This window comes from Hevea brasiliensis, chromosome 16, assembly GCF_030052815.1.
Source record: "Hevea brasiliensis isolate MT/VB/25A 57/8 chromosome 16, ASM3005281v1, whole genome shotgun sequence".
NCBI classification, from domain to species: domain Eukaryota; kingdom Viridiplantae; phylum Streptophyta; class Magnoliopsida; order Malpighiales; family Euphorbiaceae; genus Hevea; species Hevea brasiliensis.
Window position 1 is genome coordinate 15,964,548 of NC_079508.1, and position 20,344 is coordinate 15,984,891.

Here is a 20,344-nt window from a genome sequence, read left to right on the forward strand (position 1 = left end):
GAACAAGTGCACTAACCTCTTGATGCACTGCAGTGTGTTTGTCACCTTTGGGATGCGTCTTTAGGACACCAGATGTTGTCCCTCTAGCTAGTCCACATCAAGATCACCTATGGCAGCCCTTGAACAGTTTCTAAAGCTTTTTCTATGAATTAGAAAATCAAGTTTTTCCTTTTAAGAGATTACAGATGTAAATAGGACACTAGAAAATATTTTTAGTATTTTTAATTCAAGAGATTGTTTGCTAATCTCTTTGAATTAATGAGAGAAGAAGAAGAAGAGAAGGGAATGGCAGCCAAGGGTGGCAGCACAAAGAGAATGAGCAGCTTGTGTGATTTATTCTTTCATCCTTACACTTATATAGCTAGGTCACCACTTAAAACCCTTACCACATGTCACCTTTTGATTAGCTCTAGGTTTAATTGACCCAATGTAACACCCCAATGTTCGATAGTGCATTCTACTATTCCGGTGACAGTGTCTGTCTGGACAGCTAGGATGCTTGGAATTATATTTCAATATTAGTGTGGAGATATAAGGTAGTGAAATACAATAGAGGAAAATACAAGAAAAAAATAAAGGAAAATAATAGCAATGAAATGAAACTAAGTTAAACGAGCCAGCATCATAGTGATAGGTGACTGTATCGAGAAGTTATGGCGTGGGCCGTTGACTAACGTTGGACTGCGGGGAACCCTAAGTAATTAGTACAAAGAAAAAATGAAAAATCGAGAAACTGACAAAAAAATTGGTGTTAACGAAAAAGCCAAAAAGCAACCCGAATAGGGGCATTGTGGTCAATAAACACCCCAAGTTGCCTTTTGACCTAAATGTACATTAAAAATAAATGATATTAAACATTGAAAATATCATGAAAATTAAAATGGTGGTCCATAATAAAAAAAAGGAAAATTATGGGTGTAATGTTAGATAAATGAAGTTTAACATTTGATTATATTTTTTTAATCAGTTAGTGCTCCACTAACATGAGATAAGTGACACATATCCAAGCTTTGGACAGCCACCTCCACTAAACAGCCATCTTCTTCCTCAAACTCTCTCCATTGCTGAAACCAAGCTTTCTCCAAGTCTTCCATGGCTGCAAAGGATAATCCACTATCATCAAGCCATTAGTTCTTCTAGGTTTCTTCACTAAAGTTGTTATATATAGCTTGGGCAACATTTTGGGAGCAAGAAAGGAAAGTTTTGGTGGAGTTTTGAAGAAGCCCAAAAGAGGTAAATGTGTATTTTTCAATCTTGCTTCATTAAACTTTGAGTGGATGTTGTGGTGAGTGGTTTTGTGGAAGAAGTTTTGAAGTTTGATGATTTAATGGTGGTACACCATTTCGGCAGCTATGGAAACTTACTATTTGTTGTTTGTTTTAACTTGTAAATGGTTGTTTAAGATGTTGGTATAGGTTTTTATGTGTATAGAAATAATTTAGATAATGTATACTAAGTGTATGTGTGATAGTGCACTTGGTTTTGGAAGCTTGGAAGCCATTTGAAGCAGATGTGTAATTCGGCAACTTTTAAAGTGTAGTTGAAATGTGTTGTTTCATGGTTTGGTTTATTGAATTATGTTGTTTATGGTGGCAGCATGTATATGTGTATAATAGATTGGAATTGAATATGTAAATGGGGTATGTTTATGTGGTTAAATTATGTAAGTGGACTTTGGAAAATTCTGAGTTATAATGTGTATATTGAGAATGGTTACAAGCTATCGAAAATGACCAAAAATATGTTGTTAAGTGTGTTAATGGTATGGTGCAAACCAGAATTGGCATGAAAGAGTTAGCTTGGTAAGTATTGAATGTGTAATGGGTAAGTGTTGAATAATGTGTAACAAGGTAGTGTACACTTTAGCTTAGAACCTTAAGGGTGTGACTCCAATTCGTATGAGACCAATTGGAGGTGAAACTAGGCACAAAATGTGCCAACTTTCATGAAGGAAGCTTGCCTAAATTTTGCCTAGAAGGTGACTTGAAAAACGACCAAATCCAGAATAGTGACTTGAAAGCCTGAAAATTGACCATTTGGGCAGCAGTTAGTGTTTTGACCATAACTTACTCAAAATAGGTCCAACTGACCTAAAATTTTTACCATAATTAGTTTAGACATAGATCTACAATTCTTATGAATACACCAAATCCCAAAAATGGCCAGAACCAAGCCAAATAGCTTACAGAAATTCAGATGCCAAAACTGGCCGAACCAAAAGTGACCTAAAAATGACCTAAGCCTACCATTTTAGTGCATTCTGCCCAGCATTGGTAAATTGACCATATCTTGGTCTATACAACTCAGAATGACCTGAAATTTTAACCCACATGCAATAATACATAGACTTACAAGTTTGTAGTTTGGACCAAAACCCGAAAACTGAGGGAACTAGGTCGTCCGGCTAGGTCAAAATAGTACATCGAAATCTGGTAAATTGCAATAAAATGCAATACACTTGGAAATGAAATTGGTAACATTAGAATTGACTCACTTAGAGTGCATCAAGGGTCAACACTATAGGTTGACTAATGAAATGAATTGAAGGGAATAGTACCAAGAAAATTTAAATATTAGATTTTATTGTTAGAAATAAATTCATTGAGTACTAAAACACTTTAAATTGTGTGTTTCAGTTGAAAAGGATACTGAGAAGCATAAGGAACACTGAGTCAGGGCCAAGAGGCATATATCAGAGGTCTGTGCATAATATTTTTTTATATTCACTGCTTTCATCAAAAATTTATTTGGAGAAATGAGTTATGAATAATTTTTTATTGTTTTGGCTTTAGGAATTTTATTTAAAAATTATTGTGTTTCCTACATTGCAAATGGAAATTTTGAGTTAAAATGTGATTTGTGGTTTGTATGAAATATTTAAATATTGTGATTTGGAATTGTTTTGATTCACACTTGGCATGGCAATATTACTATGTTCCTCCTCCATTTATGGGGTGAGTATGACTATATTCCTCCCTCTTTGACTTGCCAGTCTGAGGTGAGTATGGATGAGTACTCATTAGCTAGCTAGCCACCTCCCTCATTGATTTCAATTAGTGGGGTGAGTATGTCTTGTCGTGGTGTATAACACGGCATGTTCAAAAAATTTGTGTCATGACCTAAGTTGTGTTATTGATTGGTAACACTGTGTTATTCAATTGTTTGATCAAATTTGTGTTATATAAGTTTTGAAAAATTGTGAATTGTTTGGATTGTAAATTGTCAATAAAAGTTTTACATACTGCATTTTAAATTGTTATTGTGCACCACTAAGTAAATTTTACTCAGTGATAGCATTTTCATTTTTGTCGCAGGTAGACAGACGAACAAAGCAGCAGAGTAAGCTGCCTGTACCACATTTTGAGATTTCGCCAGGTATATCAAATATACCATATTGTGTAGTTTTTTGTTGTAATGTATGTGCACTGCATGTATATATTGTACTTGCTCTTGAGTAGTTGTAAACTAAAATTATAAATTATTTTGGCTTGTAAAAATATTGTGACATATTTCTTTTATCTCATCTTTTGGGAACACTAGAAAATTGATTGTTGAACTGAGTTGATAATGTTGAGAAAATTATTGTGTTGAATTATTATTGGAGTTTGGGATTGAGAAATATATTGGAAGTGCATTTTTTTTTTCAGGTTTTTGAAGAACTATTTTATTCAGAATACATATGGCACTCTGCCAAAATTTTTACAAAAATTATTGATACTCAAATTTGTTATTTTGTTTCACTTCAGTTAAAAATTTTTAATACCTGTCAAAAGTGCTCACCACTATAAAAAGAAGTAAGAAAAGTTTTAAAATCCCTTGTAGTGTATTTAATGGGTTATCAGTTGACGAAGTTTGGTAATTCATTGGGTATACTACGGGATCATGTTATGCCTTACAGAGAGGCAGGGTGTAACATGTTTTAGTGGTATCAGAGCAAGTTTTTAAATTCTATTTTGACCTGTAATTTGAATATTCTTTCTTCATAGTACAACTGCTCAATGTCATTGTTTGATACATACAGTACATTACATTATAAATATGCACTAACGGGAGGAAATCTCGTTACATTATTTATTCAGGAGGTGTAATATCCTCTAATTGACTATGGAAGAAGGGGGTTGTTTAGTCGATCATTCATTAGAGGCTGAGGTACAAGGGGATGCCCCAGCCCCTCAGAGAGTTGGAAGCTCGACTTTACTAGCCCCACTTGTACAAATTACTACACAAATGGCTCAGCAAATGGCCACTTTCTTTCAATAAAGGGCTGATAATTTGTCAGCCCAAGCCCAAGTACAAACCCAACCCCCACAAGGGCAGTGTGAAATAGAGAAGAGGGAGAAACCTATGGGTCAGAGCTCTAGCAGTAATTTGGGGAAGAGAAAAGAATTTGAGGAGCCCCGAGCTCAGGAATATGACAGAGGCAGATCATCAGGGTAAAGACCACCAAGGTCTAGTCATCGAACAACTAGAATTTCCTACCCTCCACGCCAATGTGAAACTTGTGGTAGAAATCATGGTGGGGTATGCTATAAGGCCATAGGAGCCTGTTATAACTGTGGAGGCACAGGACACTTTGCCAAGGACTGCACCAGTGCCCGTAGAGTTGGGCCACCTCCTACTACTGCTGAAGGGTCAGTTCCGAATCCTGTCACCAGAGGTTCACAACCACCTAGCAGAGGTAGAGGCAGGGGTAGAGGTAGTCCATCAAGCAACCAAGGCACAGTGAATCAGTCAAAGCAAGGCAGTGCTCCGGTCAGAGTCTATGCAATGAGATAGAGAGAAGAGGCTGAGACATTTAACATTGTTGTTGGTACTTTCTCTATTAGTAACTAAGATAAATATATGTAATGTTTGACCTGGGGTCTGCATACTTTTATGTTAGTGCCAGTATTGTTTGCCTTCCTACTGTCCCTCGTATAAAAAAAAAAGATTTCAGTTATCTAAAAGTAAGTTACAGTAATGGAATTGCTCTAGATGAGGGCAAATATGTTACAATTAATAATTATCAATGGATATTATAATCAGAATAAGATTCGAGTATCAGTAAATTTGAAAATGATAAAATATAGGAAAATTTGATTTATTGGAATGTACCGTAGTAACTATGAAATGTTCTTGATGTTTATACTGTAAGCTGCAGATTACAGTACTGACTTGAGATATTGTGTAGAGCTACGTACTACTGATAGTGCACCAAGATGAGAATAGTTGTTAATAGCATCTGTATTAGTATAGTTATGTCAGGACAAAATTTTATTATTGGAAATGAGTTTGGAAATCCTACTTAGGGATTTAAAACTCAAAAGTTAGAATATCGAAAGGTTATAGTTTACTACAAAAGGAAGTAAGCTATAGAATATTAATAGATAAAAAGAGTTGTGGAAGAAAAAAAAATTTGAATAGTTGGTTCAGATAGAGCAAAAATGTTACGAATGTGAGTAAGATTATTGACTAGAATGGTCAAAGGACCCATGATTAGATAAGTAATTCTAATACGACCATAATGGTCATTCAAAAAGGGAACATGAATCGAAATATTAGATGGAACGATAGTAAGAAAAGATTAGTGCTATATAAACAAAGTAAATATTATATTAGATTGTAAAAAGTTTTACACAAATTCAGAGGAAAGAAGATTATATGATCATATAGAAAGGAAAAAATAAATGTGTGAATATCGTAAGACGGCCATTGGGTAAAATTTCGCGGACGAAATTTATTTTAGGGGGGGGAGGAGAATTGTAACACCCCTATGTTCGGTAGTGCGTTCTACTATTCCGGTGACAGTGTCTGTCCGGACAACTAGGATGCTTGGAATTATATTTAAATATTAGTGTGGAGATATAAGGTAGTGAAATACAATAGAGGAAAATACAAGAAAAAAAAAATAAAGGAAAAATAATAACAATGAAATGAAACTAATTTAAACGAGCCAGCATCGCAGCGATGGGTGACCGTACTGGGAAGTTGCGGCATGGGCCGTTGACTAACCTTGGACCGCGGGGAATGCTAGAAAATATTTATGGGACTTAAATAAATATCTATTGAAAAATAAATTATATTAGAAATGTCAAAGAAAAATTAAATAATTAGTACAAAGAAAAAACGAAAAATCGAGAAACCGACAAAAAAATTAGTGTTACCGAAACAGCACAAAAGCAACCTGAATAGGGGCATTGTGGTCAATTGACACCCCAAGTTGCCTTTTGACCTAAATGTACATTAAAAATAAATGATATTAAACTTTGAAAATACCATGAAAATTAAAATGGTGGTCCATAATATAAATAAGGAAAATTATGGGTGTAATGTTGGATAAATGAAAGTTTAACATTTGATTACATTTTTTTAATCACTTAGTTCTCCACTAACATGAGATAAGTGACACATATCCAAGCTTTGGACAGCCACCTCCACTAAATAGCCATCTTCTTCCTCAAACTCTCTCCATTGCCGAAACCAAGCTTTCTCCAAGTCTTCCATGGCCGTCCACCATGCAAAGGATAATCCACCATCATCAAGGCATTAGTTCTTCTAGGTTTCTTCACTAAAGTTGTTCTATACAGCTTGGGCAACATTTTGGGAGCAAGAAAGGAAAGTTTTGGTGGAGTTTTGAAGAAGTCCAAAAGAGATAAATGTGTATTTTTCAATCTTGCTTCATTAAACTTTGAGTGGATGTTGTGGTGAGTGGTTTTGTGGAAGAAGTTTTGAAGTTTCATGATTTATTGGTGGTACACCATTTTGGAAGCCATGGAAACTTACTATTTGTTATTTGTTTTCACTTTTAAATGGTTATTTAAGATGTTGGTATAGGTGTTTATGTGTATAGAAATAATTTAGTTAATGTATACTAAGTGTATGTGTGATAGTGCACTTGGTTTTGGAAGCTTGGAAGCCATTTGAAGGAGATGTGTAATTCGGCAACTTTTAAAGTGTAGTTGAAATGTGTTGTTTCATGGTTTGGTTTATTGAATTATGTTGTTTATGGTGGCAGCATGTATATGTGCATAATAGATTGGAATTGGATATGTAAATGGGGTATGTTCATGTGGTTAAATTGTGTAAATGGACATTGGAAAATTTTGAGTATTAATGTGTATGTTGAGAATGGTTACAAGCTGTCCAAAATGACCAAAATGTGTTGTTAAGTGTGTTAATGGTATGGTACAAACCAGAATTGGCATGAAAGAGTTAGCTTGGTAAGTATTGAATGTGTAACTGGTAAGTGTTGAATAAAGTGTAACAGGGTAGTGTACACTTTAGCTTAGAACCTTAAGTGTGTGACTCCAATAGGTATGAGACCAATTGGAGGTGAAACTAGGCACAAAATGTGCCAACTTTCATGAAGGAAGCTTACCTAAATTCTGCCTAGAAGGTGACTTGAAAAATGACCAAATCTGGATTAGTGACTTGAAAGCCTAAAAATTGATCATTTGGGCAACAGTTAGTATTTTGACCATAACTTACTTAAAAAATGTCCAAATGACCTGAAAGTTTTACCATGAATAGTTTAGAGATAGCTCTACAATTCTTATGCAGACACCAAAGCCAAGAAATGGCCCGAACCAAGCCAAATAGCTTGCACAATTTCAGGTACCAAAACTGGCCGAACCAAAGGTGACCTAAAAATGACCTAAGCCTACCATTTTAGTGCATTCTGTCCAGCATTGGTAAATTGACCATATCTTGGTCTATACAACTCATAATGACCTGAAATTTTGCCTCGCATGCAATAAGACATAGACCTACAAGTTTGTAGTTTGGACCAAAACCCAAAAACCTAGGAAATTAGGTCATCCGGCTAGGTCAAAATAGTATACCGAAATCCGGTAAATTGCAATAAAATCCATTACACTTGGAAATGAAATTGGTAACATTAGAATTGACTCACTTAGAGTGCATCAAGGGTCAACATTATAGTTTGACTAATGAAATGAATTGAAGGGAATAGTACCAAGAAAATTTAAATATTGGATTTTATTATTAGCAACAAATTCATTGAGTATTGAAACAATTTAAATTGTGTGTTTCAGTTGAAAAGGATATTGAGAAGCATAAGGAACACTGAGTCAAGGCCAAGAGGCATATATCAGAGGTCTGTGCACAATATTTTTTTTTTATATTCACTGCTTTTACCAGAAAATTTATTTGGAGAAATGAGTTATGAATAATTTTTTATTGTTTTGGCCTTGAGAATTTTGTTTGGAAATTATTATGTTGCCTACTTTGCAAATGGAAATTTTCAGTTAAAATGTGATTTGTGGTTTGTATGAAATATTTAAATACTGTGATTTGGAATTGTTTTGATTCACACTTGGCATGGTAATATTACTATGTTCCTCCTCTATTTATGGGGTGAGTATGACTATATTCCTACCTCTTTGACTTGCCAGTCTGAGTTGAGTATGGATGAGTACTCATTAGCTAGCTAGCCACCTCCCTCATTGATTTCGATTAGTGGGGTGAGTATGCCTTGTCGTGGTCTACAACATGGCATGTTCGAAAAATTTGTGTCATGACCTAAGTTGTGTTATTGATTGGCAACACTGTGTTATTCAATTGTTTGATCAAATTTGTGTTATATGAGCTTTGAAAAATTGTGAATTGTTTGGATTGTAAATTGTCAATAAAAGTTTTACATGCTGCATTTTAAATTGTTATTGTGCACCACTGAGTAAATTTTACTCTGCGATAGCTTTTTCATTGCTGTCACAGGTAGACAGACGAACAGAGCAGCAGAGTAGGCTGCTTGTACCATATTTTGAGATTTCGTAGGGTATATCCAGTATACCATATTGTGTAGTTTTTGTTGTAATGTATGTGCACTGTATGTATATATTGTACTTGGTCTTGAGCAGTTGTAAACTAAAATTGTATATTATTTTGGCTTGTAAAAATATTGTGATATATTTCTTTTATCTCATCTTTTGGGAACACTAGAAAATTGATTGTTGAACTGAGTCGATAATGTTGAGAAAATTATTGTGTTGAATTGTTATTGGAGTTTCGGATTAAGAAATATATTGGAAGTGCTTTTTTTTTCAGGTTTTTAAATAATTGTTTTATTCAAAATACAGATGGCACTCTGCCAAAATTTTTACAGAAATTATTAGTACTCAAATTTGTTATTTTGTTTCACTTCAATTAAAAATTTTTAATACCTGTCAAAAGTGCTCACCACTGTAAAAAGAAGAAAGAAAAGTTTTGAAATCCCTTGTATTGTATTTAATGGGTTATCAGTAGACGAAGTTTAGTAATTCATTAGGTATACTACGGAATCATGTTATGCCTTACAGAGGGGTAGGGTGTGACACCCAATCACATTGTGCCAAGTGTCAAACCTATATTTAATCTTGATTTTAATCATCTTACATGATTAAAAGACATATGACAAGCTTATGTGTAGTGCCATGTGTCACCATCTCATGGTGCCACATGTCACCCTGTGAAATGACCAAAATGCCCCTATGTCTTAATTTTGAGTTCTCAACCCAAAATAATTATTTCTCTTCTTCTAACCAATTAATATCAAATATAAATTAATTAATTAATCTCTATTAATTAATTTCTCATTAATTAAATTCATATTTAAACACTTTAAATATAAATTTAACTTATACTATACATCAAATAGCCTAGATTTAGTTTCAAGCCATGCTAGGGACTTTGCAATCTAATAACAAACCAAACCTATTTAATTAATCAATTAAAATCTTTAATTAATTAATTAAATCATATCTAATTTGGCGATTAATCGTGCATGTGTGTGACTTACTAGGCTCATCACTAATTGGCAATGAGACATGATATCAACTCTTAATATCATTAGAACTCTTTCTTACCATAAATGATTTCTCTAAACCATTTTATGTGCCTCTTAGACTATGGTTAACACCTAGCATAGCATGCCATGGCCACCTAATCAGTAATAAGGTTTACTTTAAATAAACCTATAATCATATGTTACCATGCACTGGAATCTCTCTGTTACAAAATCCCAATTCAAGCTGGAGTCATGGTTTATATCAAACCCCATTTGCTATGATTATTATGTTCTCTTTTAATTTCAATTCTTGATTAAAAAGATTTTCTCATCAGAAACTCTTTTGTGATTAAATCTATTTGTCCTGGCCAGGAACTTGAAACATCAAGAACAATTAAATGAACATAAGATTTTATTCCTATTTATATAGAGGAACGGATTCCATCTTGATCAACACCTACCTACATATATAACTAGTAGGAGCCAAAACATACCCATATACCCATACACAGTACAAGTATGAAAGTAGTATCAAACTTAAACCACCTATATACAATATAACTGTGCTATCTCAGGTCTAAAGATTATATGCACTGATATGATTTTTGACAATACATTGACAAGAGTAAAGTCCATGTGCTTGTCATAAATGTCACTGGTTTGACCTACTTATCATGTGTAAGTGTCTATCATGTTTGTCATATGGCATGAGACTCACCATTATATCTTATTTATATCTCATATAAATAACTTGGGAACAAACATAAATACAATCTTTCTGGATAAGTCATGTCCTTATTGTGAAGTATCCTTGATTGTGAACCTATTTATGATACTTTGTACTAGAAATACTATCACTCATATTCTTAACAACTTAAGAATAGAATTTCTGATAAAATATCAATGGACCTTTTCTATTACACATAAATATATTATGTAAATAGAAAAGTGAAAATGCCCTTTATTAATAAAAACATGTATAAGATAAATACTAAATGATATGCTTTAAGGCATACTACTAACAGCTATTCCGCTTGAGGATGTCTGAGGGATAGAATGTTTGGGATCATGTCCACAAGATGATTGGACTGATTGAGCGGCTGGATCTTCTTGACTTTAACATGAATTTCCAACTGCAGACGAATTTGATCCTTCGGTCCCCAATTGAGACATTAGGAAATTTTGTGACCAATTTCCATATGACTAAGCAGGAATGCACCTTGGCTGGTTTATTCAACATGCTGATTATTGCCCAAAAGAATATGTTTGGTAATAAAGGAAAAGAGGTAGCTTTAATTGCATCTTCTTTTGCTGGAAAGCCCAACAAGAAGAAGGGCAATTAGAAAAAAGAAACCTCAAGTTCCAAGATCTTCCAAGAAGATAGCCAAACAGAAAAACAAAGATCAAAGCTGACAAAGGCAAAGGAAAGTGTTTCCACTGCCAGTAGAATGGGCACTAGAAAAGGAACTGCCCAGAGTGTAGCAACCTAAAAGAATACAATGCAATGATGAAAATCAACTCAAGTTCAAAATATATTTGGCACTTAAGATTAGGTCATGTTGCAGAAGATAGGATTGCAAAACTAGAGAAAATGGGGATTCTATCCTCATTGGGTTCTGAGCCTACTCTAACTTGTGAATCCTGCCTTCAGGGAAAAATGACTAAATCACCCTTTGTTGGACAAGGACTAAGAGCTGAAAATATTTAGGAACTAATACATAATGATGTATGTGGCCCACTTAGAGAAATGGCTAAAGGCAATTTTCATTACTTTATTACCTTTACTGATGATAAATCAAGGTTTGAGTATTTGTATTTGATGAAATATAAACATGAATCCTTTGAAAAGTTCAAAGAATTTAAATCTGAGGTAGAAAATCAAACAGGAGAAAGTATTAAAGCTCTTCGATCAGATCATGGAGGTGAATACTTGAGTACTAAATTTGATGAATACTTGAGAGAGTATGGCATTATTTCCTAGCTGACTCCTCCAGGAACACCACAGCTGAATGGTATATCTGAAAGGATTAATCGTACCCTATTGGATATGGTACATACTATGATGAGCTATACTGATATGCCAATCTCCTTTTGAGGATTTGCATTAGAATCATCTTTGTATATTATGAATAGGATTCCAGCAAAATTAATATCTTCCACACCTTATGAGATATGGCATGGAAGAAAACCAAGTCTTAAGCATTTTAAGATTTGGGGTTGTCCAGCTTATATCAAAAAGCTGAACACTGATAAATTGGAAACCAGATCATAAAAGGGTTTATTTTTTGGATATCCAAAAGATAGTTTTGGATATTATTTGCCTACATCACAAAAGGTTGTGATAAGTAGAGATGCCACATTTCTTGAACAATAATTTATTCGAGAAGGAGGCGAAGGAAGGAAAATAGAGTTGGAATTGGAGAATTTTGACCAACCAATAGATTAGATAGATATAGATCCATCTAATCAACCTACACCTATTGATGAAACATCTACAACTATTCCTCGTAGAACAACTAGGGTATCTCACCCACCAGTGAGATATGGTTTCCTTCATGAAGAAGAACAAGAGTTGTCAACTCATGAAGAAGTAGATCATAGAGATAATCCACTTACCTATGAAGAAGCTATATCAGATATAGACTCTTTAAAATGGATTGATGCTATGAAATCCGAGATTGATTCCATGTATAAGAATCAAGTTTGGGATCTTGTTGACCCACCTGAAGGTATTGTACCTATAGAGAATAAATAGGTTTTCAAGAAGAAAATTGGTTCTGATGGAAAGGTGGAGACCTATAAAGCAAGGCTAGTAGCGAAAGGGTTTCGCCAAAGGCAAGGAATTGACTATGAGTAGACTTTCTCGCCTGTTGCTATGCTTAAATCAATTAGGATTCTATTAGCAATAGTTGCATACTATGATTATGAGATTTGGCAAATGGATGTCAAAATAACTTTTCTCAATGGATACATTAAAGAAAACATTTTCATGAAACAATCTAGGGGTTTTGAATCCCAAGATGGTTCCAAATTGCGTAAGCTAAAGCGATCCATTTATGGGTTGAAACAAGCTTCAAGGAGTTGGAACATCCATTTTGATAAAGCCATTAAGTCATTTGGTTTTATCAAAAATGAGGATGAGCCATGTGTATATAAGAAGGTTAGTTATAGTGCTATCACTTTCCTTATCTTACATATGGATAATATTCTGTTAATAAGTAATGACACTGGTATGTTGACAACTATAAAGGTATGGTTGTCAAATACATTCTCCATGAAAGACTTAGGGGATGCAACCTATATTCTTGGGATTCGCATCTATAGAGATAGAGCGAAAAGAATAATTGGTTTATCCCAAAGTCTATACTTAGAAATGGTGTTAAAAAGATATAACATGCATTGATTATAAGAGAGGATTGTTACCAATGAGACATGTTATCCACCTTTCTAAAGAGATGTCTACAAAGACACCTAAAGACAGAGATAAAATGGTCAGGATTCCATATGCTTTGGCTATTGGAAGTTTGATATGCAATGTTGTGTACTAGGCCGGATATTGTATATGTTGTTAGTTTAACTAACAGGTATCAATCCAATCTAGGTACCCATACAAAGGATAGCTGTAAAGAATATCCTTAAGTACTTTAGAAGAATAAAGGATTTATTCTTGATATATGGAGGTGGAGACTTGCAATTGGATGGTTATATTGATTTTGATTTCCAATCAGATATCAATGATAGAAAGTCTACCTCTGTGTATGTGTTCATTTGCAAATGGAGGTGCAATTAGTTGGAAGAGTTCCAAACAGAGTACGACTGTAGATTCCACTACTGAGGCTGAGTATATTGCTGTATCAGATGCTGCAAAAGAAGCTATTTGGATATAAGAAACTCTAGTCTCACTAGAAATCCAAACACATAGAAAGGTGCTACCGTATTATCATAGAGATAGTTGGGCAAGGCGATACAGCCATGTAAAAAATAGCATCAGCTGAAAATCCAGCTGATTCGTTCGCTAAGCTTTTGTTACAAGCTCAGTTAGACCGACATCTTGAGAAGATGGATCTAAGATATTGTAATGAATGGCTCTAGTGCTAGTGGGAGATTGTTAGTAGTACGCCCTAGAGCATATCATTTAGTATGTATCTTGTACATGTTTTATTAATAAAAGACATTTTCACTTTTTCGTTTACATAATATATTTATGTGTAATAGAAAAGGTCCATTGATATTTTATTAGAAATTCTATTCTTAAGTTGTTAAGAATATGAGTGATAGTATTTCTAGCACAAAGTATCATAAATAGGTTCACAATCGAGGATACTTCACAATAAAGACATGACTTATCTAGAAAGATTGTATTCATATTTGTTCCCAAGTTATTTATATAAGATATAAATAAGATGAAATGGTAAGTCTCATGCCATATAATAAACATGATAGGCACTTATACATGATAAGTAGGTCGAGCCAGTGACATTTATGACAAGCACATGGAGTTTACTCTTGTCAATGTATTGTCATAAATTATATCAGTGCATATAATCTTTAAAACTGAGATAGCACAGTTATCTTGTATATAGGTGGTTTGAGTTTGGTACTACTTTCATACTTGTACTGTGTATGGGTATATGGACATGTGTTGTCTTCTAATAGATATATATGGAGGTAGGTGTTGATCAAGATGGAATCTATTCCTCTAAGTAAATAGGGATAAAATCCTATGTTCATTTAATTATTCTTGATGTTTCAAGTTCTTAGCCAAGACAAATAGAATTAATCGGAAAAGAGTTTCTGATGAGAAAAATCTTTTTAATCAAGAACTGGAACTAATAGAGAACATAATATTCATAGCAAATTGGGTTTGACATAAACTATGACTCCAACTCGAATTGGGATTTTGTAACAAAGAGATTCTAGTGCATGGTAACATATGATTATAGATTCATTTAAGGTAAACCTTATTACTGATTGGGTGTCCATGGCATGCTATACTAGGTGTTAACCATAGTCTATGAGGTGCATAAAATGATTTAGAGAAATCATTTATGGTAAGAAAGAGTTCTGATGATATTAAGAGTTGATATCATGTCTCATTGCCAATTAGTGATGAGCCTAATAAGTCACACACCTACACAAGTAATCACCAAATTAAATATGATTTAATTAATTAATTAAAGAGTTTAATTGATTAATTAAATAGGTTTGTTTTGCAATTAGATTGCAAAGTCCCTAGCATAGATTGAAACCAAATTTAGGTTATTGGATGTATAGTATAAGTTAAATTTATTTTTAAAGTATAATGGCCTTGAGAGTTGGAAGAACTCCGGGGTTAAGCATGCTCGCTTGAGAGAAATTCTAAGATGGGTGACCTCCTGGGAAGTTCTCCATTCCACCTATGGGACAAAACCGTGAGACTTATGGCCAAAGTGGACAATTCCTCTAGTGGTTGGAGCCCGATCGTTACATAAAGTGTTTAAATATGAATTTAATTAACGAAAAATTAATTAATAGATATTAATTAATTCATTTATATTTGATATAAATTGATTAGAAGAAGAGAAATAATTATTTTGGGTTGAGAACTCAAAATTAAGACACAAGGATATTTTGGTTATTTCACAGGGTGAAATGTGGCACCATGAGATGGTGACACATGGCATTACACATAAGCTTGCCATATGTCTTTTAATCATGTAAGATTATTAAAGTCAAGATTTAATATAGGTTTGACACTTGGCATAATATGATTGGGTCAATTAATCCTATAGCCAATCAGAAGGAGAAATGTGGCAAGGGTTTTAAGTGGTGACTTAGCTGTATAAGTGTAAGTATAAAAGAACAAAAGCACAAGCTGTCATTCATCTCTTTGTGCCGCCACCCTTGGCTGCATTCCCTTCTCTTCTTCTTCATCTCTCATCAAGTCAAAGAGATTAGCAAACAATCTCTTGAATTAAAAATACTAGAAATTGTTTCTAGTGTCCTATTTACATTTATAATCTCTCAAAAGGCAAAATTTGATTTTCTAATTCATAGAAAAAGGTTTAGAGGCTGTTCAAGGGTTGCCATAGGTGATCTTGATGTGGACAAACTAGAGAGACAACATCTGGTGTCCTAAAAAGCATCCCAAAGGTGCTAAACACACTGCAGTGTATCAAAAGGTTAGTGCACTTGTTCTTGATCTAATCTAGGGTTCTAATGAATTAATATGATTAATTCTAAAAACTTAAATAACAAATCTAGATCCAAAACATATTAAAAGAGTTTTAATATGCTATTTATCATTGAAATCAAATAGTTAAAAATGAATCTTGCTTGATGCATGTGACCTTAGGTGAAAAAATTTTGAATTCAATGATATAAACTTATGTTTTTCATCCTTCCTTCATCCTGGCCATTTTATCTCTTTCTTTAGGTGTATTTGTAGCCATCTCTTTAGAAAGGTGGATACCATGTCTCACTGGTAACAATCCTCTCTTGGAATCAATGCATGTTAAACCTCTTTGACACCTTTTTCAAGTACAGACTTTGGGATAAACCAATTATTCTTTTCACTCTATCTCTATAGATGCGAATCCCAAAAATATAGGTTGCATCCCCTAAGTCTTTCATGGAGAATGTATTTGACAACAATACCTTTATAGCTGTCAATATACCTGTGTCATTACCTATTAACAGAATATTATCCATATATAAGACAAGGAAAGTGATAGCACTATCACTAACCTTCTTATGTACACATTGCTCATCCTCATTTTTGATAAAACCAAATGACTTAATGGCTTTATCAAAATGGATATTCCAACTCTTCGAAGCTTGTTTTAACCCATAAATGGATCGCTTTAGCTTGCGCACTTTGCAACCATCTTGGGATTCAAAACCCCTAAGTTGCTCCATGAAAATATTTTCTTCAATGTATCCATTGAGAAAAGCTATTTTGACATCCATCTGCCAAATCTCATAATCATAATATGTAGCTATTGCTAATAGAATCCTAATTGATTTAAGCATAGCAACAGGCAAGAAAGTCTCCTCATAGTCAATTCCTTGCCTTTGGCGAAACCTTTTTGCTACTAGCCTTACTTTATAGTTCTCTACTTTTCCTTCAGAACCAATTTTCTTCTTGAAAACCCATTTGTTCTCTATAGGTACAATACCTTCAGGTGGGTCAACAAGATCTCAAACTTGATTCTTATATATGTAATCAATCTTGGATTTCATAGCATCAATCCATTTTGAAGAGTCTATATCTGATATAGCTTATTCATAGGTAAGTGGATCATCTCCATGATCTACTTCTTCATGAGTAGGTAACTCTTGTTCTTTTTCATGAAGGAAATCATATCTCACTGGTGGGTGAGATAGCCTGGTTATTCTACGAGGAATAGCTGTAGATGTTTCATCAATAGGTGTAGGTTGATTAGATGGATCTATATCCATCTGATCTGTTGGTTGGTCAGAATTCTCCAATTCCAACTCTATTTGCCTTCCTTTGCCTCCTTCTTGAACAAACTGTTGTTCAAGAAATGTGACATCTCTACTTATCACAACCTTTTGTGATGTAGGCAAATAATATCCAAAATTATCCTTTGGATATCCAATAAATAAACCATTTTCTGATCTGGTTTCCAATTTATCAGTGTTTAGCTTTTTGATATAAGCTGGACAACCCCAAATCTTAACATGCTTAAGACTTGGTTTTCTTCCATGCCATATCTCATAAGGTGTGGAAGATACTGATTTTAATGGAATCCTATTTAGAATATACAAAGCTGATTCTAATGCAAATCCCCAAAAGGAGATTGGCATATCATTATAGCTCATCATAGTACGTACCATATCCAATAGGATACGATTTCTCCTTTCAGATATACCATTCATCTATGGTGTTCTTGGAGGAGTCAGCTGGGAAACAATGCCATGCTCTCTCAAGTATTCATCAAATTCAGTACTCAAGTATTCACCTCCACGATCTGATCGAAGAGCTTTAATTTCCTGTTTGATTTTCTACTTCAGATTTAAATTCTTTAAACTTTTCAAATTATTCATGTTTGTATTTTATCAAATACAAATACCCAAACCTTGATTTATCATCAGTAAAGGTAATAAAGTAATGAAAATCGCCTCTAGCTATTTCTCTAAATGGGCCACATACATCACTATGTATTAGTTCCTAAATATTTTTAACTCTTAGTCCTTGTCCAACAAAGGGTGATCTAGTCATTTTGCCCTAAAGGCAGGATTCACATGTTGGAGTAGGCTCAAAGCCCAATGAGGATAAAATCCCCATTTTCTCTAGTTTTGCAATCCTATCTTCTGCAACATGACCTAATATTAAGTGCCAAATATGTTTTGAACTTGAGTTGATTTTCATCATGGCATTGCATTCTTTTAGATTGCTATACTCTGGGCAGTTCCCTTTGTAGTGCCCATCCTGCTGGTAGTTGTAACACCCCTCACCCATCTACATAATAGCTGAGTAAGGCATGCTACACGGCGTGCTGAAACACCTAGTCTATGATTATTTCATTTCCTGAGCTCAATTTGATTTTAAGAAGTCTTTTATGTATTATTCATATCATGCTAATACTATTTTCATACTTTGATAAAATCAGTGTTTCAAGATTAGTAATAAAAATTTGGCAAGGTGCCGTCTGTATTTTGGACAAACTGTCCTTCCAAACCTGTTGAAAACAGTTTAATATGATAATATCAAAATCTCAAATATTTCACTGTCTCTATTTCTTAGTAAAGTTAATAGACTTTCACAGTCATTAAATAGTTCCATAATAATTCAAATATATCCAGAAAATCTTCATGTTATTTAATATGTACAAAATATTACAAACTTTAGAGCTTTCATAACATTACAAAATACAGGGCCGAATTTCAAAAATACAACAAAAGTATAAAATACAGGATATCCTAAATCCTACCATGTATGCAATGCAGTGCAGATGACTCTGGACTCCTGTGCAGATCTGATGTCTCACCGATCATAGGTCTGTTGGGCTCCCCAGCTGTGTCTCTAATACCTACGCGTTACAAAAGCAACGCGCTAAACAATTTTGCTTAGTGGTGCTAAATATGAATAAATATACACTAAAATAAAGTAAATAAAGTATTTACAAATTTTTGGATGTGCTGTATATCAGTAGACTGGATTTAGGTATTTGAATTTAATAGTACTTGAATTACTGCCCGTGTAGCCTATATACTGACCAAACTAGATAAATGGATATACTGGCACTGGGTACCTAGTACCTTAGGCCATCACACCATTAGTCACAAAGTGTCTCCCGGTGTGCAAATAGCATGGCTAAAAAGCCATGTAGTCAATCTGGCGATAAGCCAATAATAAATACACAATATATATAGCAGTAGGCTATTAAAGTCACAGTGCAGCATAATAAGCCGTAAAAATACAGTATGGCATGAAGTCAATTACAGAACAGCTGTCAGAATCCTATTGGCATGCCAACCTATCCAAACTAGTCAACTAGGCAAACTAGGGCACATTATAAATTAATTGTTTAATTCTTCAATTTTTAGAGTTTACTAACTATAATATAATTCATAAGTCAATGCATATGTTGACCTTTTTAGGTACTATGGATAAGTGGTTTCTAGCATCAACATGTCACATATTGTAATTCAATATGCTGCCAATATAGTGCAATTTACCATTTTTACAAGTTGGCATTCATTGCCAAAGTGCTTCAAGCATCATTGTATGTAAATGTCAAATTCTCAATTTTTGGTGTGCTAGATTGGTTTAGCTTAAAGTCCAATTTCTCTTGGTTTTAGCTTCTGGTCAAAGAAGCAAAATTGTAGCTCTATGTCTTATTGCATGCGGGGCAAAATTTCAGGTCATTCCGAGTTGTATAGACCAAGATATGGTCAATTTACTAAAGCTGGACAGATTGCACCTTTAGTGCAAAATTTGGTCAATTTTAGATCACTTTTAGTCCTGGCAGTTTTGGTACCCGAAATTGTGCAAGCTATTTGACTTGGTTCTGGTCATTTCTGGACTTTGGTGTCTTCATAAGAATTGTAGCTCTATATCTAAGCTATCAATGGTAAAAATTTCAAATCAATTAGACCTGTTTTGAGTGAGTTATGGTCATCCTGATGAATACTATTCATATGGTCAAAAATCTGGGTTGCAAGGTTGCTATTTCGGATTTGGTCATTTTTAAGGTTAGTTTCTAGGCAGAATTTTGACAACATTTTCTACATGAAAGTTGGCCTATTTGGTGTCTAGTTTCACCCCCCATTGGCATCATACCAATTAGGTTCACAGTTTGGCACTTATAACCTAATTTAGGTATTGCCTTCAATATACAACCTGCACAAAGCACATACACTTCAAATTTGATATTCCTTCTCCTCCTCAATACTTCAATATTCAATCAATGACACTTCCATATAAATATTGTACACAATTCCAGCAACAATTTTGGGTAGAACATTCAAGTGCTCAATGCATACAATTCACCATTAAGTTCAACATTCACTTCTACCAAAATTCAACATATCTCAATGTCAATATTACACATACACTTCAACATAATCATACTT